This window comes from Bison bison, unplaced genomic scaffold (genome assembly GCF_000754665.1).
Source record: "Bison bison bison isolate TAMUID 2011002044 unplaced genomic scaffold, Bison_UMD1.0 scf7180017864334, whole genome shotgun sequence".
Taxonomy (NCBI): domain Eukaryota; kingdom Metazoa; phylum Chordata; class Mammalia; order Artiodactyla; family Bovidae; genus Bison; species Bison bison.
In genome coordinates this window covers 1560508-1569091 of record NW_011494906.1, presented here as the reverse complement: position 1 = coordinate 1569091, position 8584 = coordinate 1560508, and the positions used below count along the sequence as shown (strand labels likewise).

Here is an 8584-nt window from a genome sequence, read left to right as displayed (position 1 = left end):
GGGTCCCAGGGCGTCAGACAAGACCTCCAGCGCCGAATGGAGCTTGGGGGGCCGTCCCGGAGGGAAGGAAAAGTGTCTACGGCGCTCACCTCCCGCTCCGAATCCTCGTTCCGTGGCGCAGTTGGGTCAGCGTGCCGTGGGGGTCGGATTTTGGAGCCCGGGAGGCAGATCCGAGCGGTGGAGATCCGTGCAGGATCTATCGCGCGCGCTTGGACCCTTGCGTCCGTTCCTTCCTCCGGGTTCATCCGGAGCCCGAGACCCCCAAAGCGGGGCGCCGGGACCCTGGGACTTTGGCGCCCCCAGCGTGGAAGATGGCCGCCCCTGGGCCCAGCGGAGAGGAGCGGGAGAGGAGCCAGGTGTAGGACTCGGCGCGCGTCCCCCATTCTCCGGCCAGACAAGGGGGCGGGGAAGGAAAGCTAGTCCTCGGCCAGGTCTCGCTCCTGCTGGAATTCCAGTCTCAGACGGTCCGCAATGGCTGCCTCGGAGACCCCGCCTGGTAGCTGCTGTTCCCACGCTTTCAGAGACTACGGAGACCCCCCCCTCCCCGCTCCCACCTCCCGCAGAGATCGGCGTTCTTGAAGGGGAGGGAGGAGGCGGTGCTGATGGAAAACTAGTAGAAAGAAAAAGGGCTGGAGATTGCAAAGCCCAGGTGGAGGGGGCCTTGGGACGGGACGATATAGCAGCACTAGGCTGGCTTGGGCAACAGGTCCGGCTGCACCCGAGGTTACTGTGGGACTTCAGCTCAATGGTCCTGTGTTCCCAAATCCTGCCAAGAATGCCCTTCCTTCATCCTGCCCTGGGAGAGGTAGGGGCGCCCTAGGATCTTCCCTGAGCCAAGGCTGCCCATCTCACCCTCAACTTTAGGCACCAAACCTGCAGCTTTGTGACTGCACAGCACCCCCACCTCCTCCTGAACTCAGAGAGGCAGGGAGGAAAGAAAGGGACCACCCTTGGTGGCAGTGAGCCGGAAGCAGAGGTGTGACAGCGCGGAGAACTTGGGAGAGGTGACTAGGGAGGGATCAACTTGACATAGCTCATCCCACCTGGAGGTCTGGCATGCTGACCTGTTTGGGCTTTTGCTGTTCAAGCTCTATGGGCCTGTCAGTGGGTGGGGTTCTACATCTCCCTACCTCTTCTATCTCTTTGGGACAGGCAGAGTCAAAGAATGGGGCAGGTCAGACAGCTATAATCTAAGCTGTTACTTGGCCCCTTGCTTTGACCAGCAGAGGGTCAGTGATAGCTTTTGGCCCCATACCATTTTACTTGCTTGTGAACTTGGCTTAAGCCCTTGGGGCTGTGAAAGTGATCGTGACTTAAGTGGGTATAAGATTTTTAAGTACCATCAGTTTATTATTTCATTGGGACCTTTATACAACCCTGTGAGGAGGTGGCATAAGAGGAGTTCCCAAGTAAAGACTTGACTCTTGGTTGGAGTCTTGCCATGACTTCATTAATAAGTTCTGAAGGTTCCTGCCCATGGTTGAGCCTTCATTGAAAAGTTTCCTAGAAAAGTCAAAAGCCCGTGGATTGGCCTGGTGGATTGGTCTGTTTATTCCATTGTTGTTCTTTAGTTGCTTAGTTGTGTCCAACTCTTCTGCAACCCCATGGACTGTAGCCCGCCAGGCTCCTCTGTCCGTGGAATTCTCCAGGCAAGAATACTGGAGTGGGTTGCCATTTCCTTCTCCAGGGAATCTTCGCCACCCAGGGATCAAACCTGGGTCTCCCGCATCACAGGCAGATTCTTTACTGTCTGAGCCACCAGGGAGAGGGAAGCCCATTTATTCCATAGTGTTAAATAAATATATTTTCCTAGGTTGGCAAGGCATTTCATAAACTGCAAGCATTAGATAAATGCAATGGAGTATTATTTACTGCAACATACCAAGTCTAAGCTTGTACTGCTCACTGTATGACAGGCCAGTAGTCAAGAGACAATTGTTGTGGCAAGGAATAAGAACTTTATACCTAAGGCCACCAAACTGAGAAGAGAGTGGGCTCCTGCCCCAAAGACCCATCTTGCCTGAGTTAGAATTCAGGATCCTTTTATACTTAAAGGGGAAGGAGTAAAGTCGAACAGTTCTGGTTTCCATTAGCCTCATGAGGGGATGTGTTAGTGTCTTCCTCCCTGCAGTCATTCACAGGTTTGGTCAGGAGGTTTTCTGGGAGCTAAACAAAGGTATTAATATTTTAGCTCAATGTTCATTACATGGGAAGCAGTTTCCCAGAAATGAGCCATTATGTAAAATTTAAGTTTATAGGCAAACATCCCTTTAGAGATTAACTTGTAATAGACTACAGACAAGGTTCTAACATATTACGTTATCAGAGAAGTGAGTGTAAGAGTGAGGATTATGTAACAGCTGGAATGTAAAGTAAACAAAGAGAAATTTGGAGGAAACTTTTTAAAATCTATGCCAGGTCTATTTGGTGTAGCAAGACACAGAATCGCTATGCCCAGAGCTTACTGCCTTATGAGATAAAACTTTTGGGGCATGAAATGCATTAATCTTGTTGAATAATGGTGGAGTGAGCAACTGGATTTTCTCTCTCTCTCTCCCCATCTCTCTCTCTCCCTCCCCATCTCTCTTTTGCTTGGGACCACAATTGAAAAAGACCACACAGGAAGTCTGGTGTCTCTGGAGAGGGGACTCCAGGGACACGGGAACAGGCTGGGAATGGAGAGACTACTTTCTGGCTGTTGAACAAGTGGCTTTGCTCTTGGGCATGGACTTCCTCAGAGTGGGGGCAGTGAGAGTATTTACAGTCTTGTAAAGTTTGGGAAGGGTTGATGGGTAGATAGAGGTCAGCTTCCTGGGAGCACTCGAATGCACTGTTCTGAGCCAATCTAGATGCAGTAGAATCCTCACCGGAGGCTGGCAGTCAAGGAAGCCAGATAATCTGGGGCCTCAACAGGGGATTTTCCTGTTACCGAAGAGCAAGAACAAGCAGTTGTCATTTGGTCCTTCTGCTTTCAAGCGTAAAAAATGAAACTAAATTTTTACAGCTCACAAGGCACAATTGTACAGATCAGGCCTGTAGTGAGTAGCTCTCATTGATGCTGGGTTTAAAAACCTTGCTATCTTGGCAGCGTACCTGCTAAGTCGCTTCAGTCGTGTCTGACTCTTTGTGACCCTATGGAGCTTCTCAGACTCCTCTGTCCATGGAATTCTCCAGGCAAGGATACTGGAGTGGGTTGCCATGCCCTTCTCTAGGAGATCTTTCCAACCTGGGGATCAAACCCATATCTCTTAACATCTCCTGCACTGAGAGGCAAGTTCTTTACCACTAGCACCACCTGGGAAGCCCCTCTTGGCAAAGTGAAGTCGCTCAGTCGTGTCCGACTCTTTGAAACCCCATGGACTGCAGCCTACCAGGCTCCTCTGCCCATGGGATTTTCCAGGCAAGAGTACTGGAGTGGGCTCCCATTTCCTTCTCCAGGGGATCTTCCCAACCCAGGGATCAAACCCAGGTCTCCCGCATTGCAGACAGTCGCTTTACCATCTGAGCCACCAGGGAAGCACCTCTTGGCAGCACTCAGACCACTATCAGGATCTACCATCAGGGAGACCTCCTAGCCCATCTTCCCTTCCCGCCTCCTCTACTCCTTCCTGTTTTCACCTTGGGTTTCTTCCCTTCTAGTCCTCTGGCTCTTCTCCGGTCTTTGTCTTGCTGTGGGCAAAGGGAGCCCTTGCCTGTGTCCCAGGGCGTCTTTCCTCTTTCAGAGGCAGAGTCCACCGCTGCAGAACTTTTTTTTTTTTCCTATTGAAGTATAGTTAATTTACAGTGTTGTGTCAGTTTCAAATGTACAGCAAAGTGATTCAGTTATATACATACATACAGATTTCAGACTTTTTCAGATTCTATTACAAGATATCGCATATAGTTCCCTGTGCTATACAGTAATGCCCTCGTTGTTTATCTATTTTATATATAGTAGTGTGTATGTGTTAATCCCAAACTCTTAATTCATCTCAAACCTCCTTCCCACCCTCCATCCAGAACTTTTCATGTTTAACAAAGACTCATCATACATTTTCGGGCTTCCCTGATGGCTCAGCAGGTGAAGAATCTGCCTGCAATGCAGGAGATGCGAGTTCAGTCCCCAGGTCAGGAAGATTCCCCTGGAGGAGGAAATGCAACCCACTCCAGTATTCTTGCTTGGAAAATCCCATGGACAGAGGAAGCTGGTGGGCTGCAGTCCATGTGGTAAAGAATCAGACACAACTAAGCATGCTCTTACAGTTACTCATCACACATTTTCCCCAGCATCTCTGTAGCCCCAAGTTGGTCCTGGGCACAAAGGTGAATATCTAAAAGGTAGTGAGTGCACCTGCTGGATTTACTTCTCTCCTTTCAAACGGAGACTTGAATCTGGAACTTTTACCTCTAGACCCCAGCTGCCCCACCTCTGTGCATTGTCACAGTGACTTCCTGCCCTGTCTGCATCCATCGCCTCTGGGAACCCAGGGAAGGTGAGAAGAGGTCAAGATTCATTCCTCTTTTCATTTCTCCTAAGCTGTTCTTGGGAAAAGGCGACAGCTTGAAAATGGAATGAATCTCTGGCCTCCTCAAGTCAGGATGCTGCAGGTTTGAAAGGCAGAGGACCTGGGTTTGAGTCCTAGCTTTAGGAATCCTAGGCAAGGCACTTAACCCTGAACTTCACTTTCCAGGTCTATGAAATGGGAAGGTTATTTATTATCAGGCTTACATTGGCTGTGGGTGAGTCACTCTTTAAATTTCAGAACACTCTACTGGTGTGCAGGGTCATTACTGTGGGACCCTTAGCCTCCTGCACATGGGTATATAGGTTCCCAGCATGCATAATAGTTCAGTTCAGTCACTCAGTTGTGTCCTACTCTTTGCAACCCATGGACTGCAGCACACCAGGCTTCCCTGTCCATCACCAACTCCCAGAGCTTGCTCAAACTCATGTCCAACGAGTTGGTGATACCATCCAACTGAAACCGTTTACCTCAGATTGGGACTTGAACCCACATGGCTGGGACTCGAAACCAGCCAAAACCCAGCTTGGGACTTCAGCCCACATGGCTGGGACTCAAACCTAGCCAAAATCCAGTTTGGAACTTGAACCCATGTGGCTGGAACTCGAAACCAGCCAAAACCCTGCTTGGGACTTGAAACAGCCAAAACCCATGGTACCTGGTTTCAGGACATAATGAAGCTTAGGTTCTTGATGTCTCATCACAGAAAGAATTCGGTGAGAGAGAAAGTGATAGGTAAGAAGTGGATTTATTCAGATATAGAGAGAAGCACACTCCACAGACAGAGTGTGGGCCATCACAGAGGGCGAATGCGGCTGCAAAATTTGATGTGGTTAGTTTTTATAGGCTGGGTAATTTCATATGCTAATGAGTGGGAGGATTATTCCAGCTATTTTGCGGGAAGGGCTGGAGATTTCCAGGATTTGGGCCACCGCCCTCTCCTTGGTCTTTTAACAGTGCTGTGGAACTGTCTTGGCACCTCTGGGTGTGTCATTTCACTTGTTAATTGAGGATTAAGATCTAGTCTTGTCTGCCACTTTGGTCCCATTTGATTCTAATTGGTTTATGTTGTGTCCTTGGGCTATGTCATTCTTTTAAAAGTTGTGCCCTGCCCCTTTCCCTCCTGTTACACAACGTCTCATCCTCTGTCGTCTTGTCTCCTCCTCCCTTTAATCTTTCCCAGCATCAGGGTCTTTTCCAATGAGTTGGTTCTTTGCATCAGGTAGCCAAAGTATTGGAGTTTCAGCTTCAGCATCAGTCCTTCCAATGAATATTCATTCCGATGAATATTCAGAACTGATTTTCTTTAGGATTGACTGGTGTGATTTCCTTGCTGTCCAAGGGACTCTCAAGAGTCTTCTCCAACACCACAGTTCAAAAGCATCAATTCTTCGGCTCTCAGTTTTCCTTATGGTCCAACTCTCACATCCATCCCCCATTACTGGAAAAACCATAGCTTTGACTATACGGACCTTTGTCGGTAAAATAATGTATCTGCTTTTTAATATGCTGTCTAGGTTTGTCATGGGCTTCCCTCGTGGCTCAGTTGGTAAAAAGAATCCGCCTGCAATGTGGGAGACCTGGGTTCAATCCCTGGGTTGGGAAGATCCCCTGGAGAAGGGAAAGGCTACCCACTCCAGTATTCTGGCCTAGAGAATTCCATGGACTGTACAGTCCATAGGATCGCAAAGAGTCGGACTCGGCTGCGTGACTTTCACTACACTACTACTACTACTAGGTTTGCCATAGCTTTCCTTCCAAGGAGTAAGTGTCTTTTCATTCCATGGCTGCAGTCACCATCTGCAGTGATTTTGGAGCCCAAGAAAATAAAGTCTGTCACTCTTTCCATTGTTTCCCCACCTATTTGCTCTTTCACTTTCATCAAGAGGCTCTTTAGTTCCTCTTTGCTTTTTGAATAAGAGTGGTGTCATCTGCATATCTGAGGTTATTGATATTTCTCCCAACAAGTCTTGATTCTAGCTTGTGCTTCATCCAGCCCGGCATTTCGTATGATGTACTCTGCATGTAAGTTGAATAAGCAAGGTGACAACATACAGCCTTTACATACTCCTTTCCCAATTTGGAACCAGTCCGCATAGTAGGGAGTTCAGTAAACCAGAAAAGAAGAAGCAGGAAGCAGAGGAAACTTGGTGACCTCTTTGTTGCCAAAGGTAAAAGATATTTATATGAAATCCCTCTGGTGTCTGTGCCTCTTGAAGACAGCTCCACCCCCTCAGCTAGATCTTTGTGGGAGCAGTCCACTTCCTGCTGGCTGTAGCCTCTGGGAGGTCTGGTACCCAGCCCTAGCATTGCTGATATGTTCAGCATTTTACTGAGATGTGTTCCCTTGCTGTAATCCCTTCATGCCTGGGTTGCCTGTGCCTGGCATCAGCAGGGACCCTCTCGTCAGGAGCCCTCTGGCCACAGAACACTGCGGGGTGGGGCCCCCCACCCCAGCCTCCATTGCTTCTTTCCCTTGGAGTGGACATGGTACAGGGGCTTCCCACCCTGCCCTCATCCTGCTTAAATCTCCCCACTGTGGAAAGGAAGTCAGCATCCTTGGATCCAGCTGAGAACAAAGGGTCCCTCCTCTGCATCTCCCTCTGTAATCCCTCGTTCTGCAGAATCCTTGTGCCTAGGGCCACTGCTGGCAGTGTTGTCTGCCCTGAGTTTGCTTCTCCTGAGCTTCCCCAGTCCCTGGCCATGCGCCCAGAAGTGGGAAGCTGGATTAGAGATTCACCTTGCTCTGCAGAGGTGGGAGGCTTCCCAGAATTCACCAGCCAGTGCAGGAGACGTGAGAGACGCAGGTTCGAGATCTGAGTCTGGAAGATCCCCTGGAGTAGGAAATGGCAACGCACTCCAGTATTCTTGCCTGGAAAAATCCCATGGACAGAAGAAGAGCCTGGCGGACTACAATCTATAGTCTTGCAAAGAGCTGGACACCACTGAGCACACACACACAGCACGCCTCAGAGGTGGACACAGCCAGAAATAAGACGTGACACCTGGTGGTCAGTGCAGGAGGAGCTATGAGTTCTGCTCAGCACATGGTAGCTGGACAGGGAGGATCTCTTCATGCAGAAAGGGCTGGCATGGGAAACGGGAGATGGTGGAAGCAGGAACTGGTGAAGGTCTTTCTTTTGGGAATCTGGGTGTTTTGGTCCTTTATCTACAACGTAACCTCCCTAGCATCTAATACACACGTCTACCCTCCTGGGGGTAAGTCTGCCGCCCAACCACTGGCCACTCCCTCTCCTTCACCTGCGTCCCTGGCCTTCCTGGAAAGTCTTTGGTTCCAGTCTCCCTGATGAGGATAAAGCCTGTTTTCAGTTCTTGTTCCAAAGTCAACACGTGGATTGGCCTGTACTACCTTGCCCCTTGGCCTACCTCGTGTGAGCCAGATGCTTTAACCGAGCAGCTGCTGGGAGCCCCCTGCAACCTTGTGAGGCGCACCTGTGACACTTGCAAGGGGACACACAAAAAGGCAACTTTCAGGAGGAAGAAGCTCATGCTGATCGAGGCCTTTGTATGAACAGGGCTTCCCTGGTGGCTCAGATGGTTAAGAATCTGCCTGCAACGCAGGAGATCCAGGTTCGGTCCTTGGGTCAGGAAGACTGCCTGGAGGAGGAAATGGCAACCCACTCCAGTATTCTTGCCTAGGGAATCCCATGGACACAGGAGCCTGTCAGGCTGCAGTCTACGGGGTCGCAAAAGGATCAGACGCGACTGAGCGACTAAACAGCAACTGCCACTTGAATGTCACCTTCCCAGGCTCCAGTGCCTTGATCTGTAAAGTGGGGCTTCAGGCTTCAGGGAGGTAAGGGAGACCACTTTCCTTTCTCCCCACCTGGCACGTTGTGGTCCTTCCTCTTCCTTGGCCTCTAGAGATGGCCCAGGGGTGGCCTCGGTCAGGACAGGAGTCTTATCTGCTCCTCCAGGTTCCTCAGCCGAGGCTGGGAGATGTGACCTGGACCTGGTCGGGGGAGGTAGTGGGTGCTGGGTAAGAGGCGATGGCTTGGCAGAGTAGAGATTGTTTCATTATTATCAGCCGTTGTTCGTCAGGAAACCGCCATACCGAGAAC

General features: G+C 50.0%; 1 protein-coding gene across 1 annotated transcript in view; it reads left to right on the top strand.

The window, feature by feature from the left end:
• The window catches only part of FADS2 (fatty acid desaturase 2), a 37619-nt gene that overhangs the window by 587 nt on the left and 28448 nt on the right, over positions 1-8584 (top strand). The window lies entirely within an intron of this gene.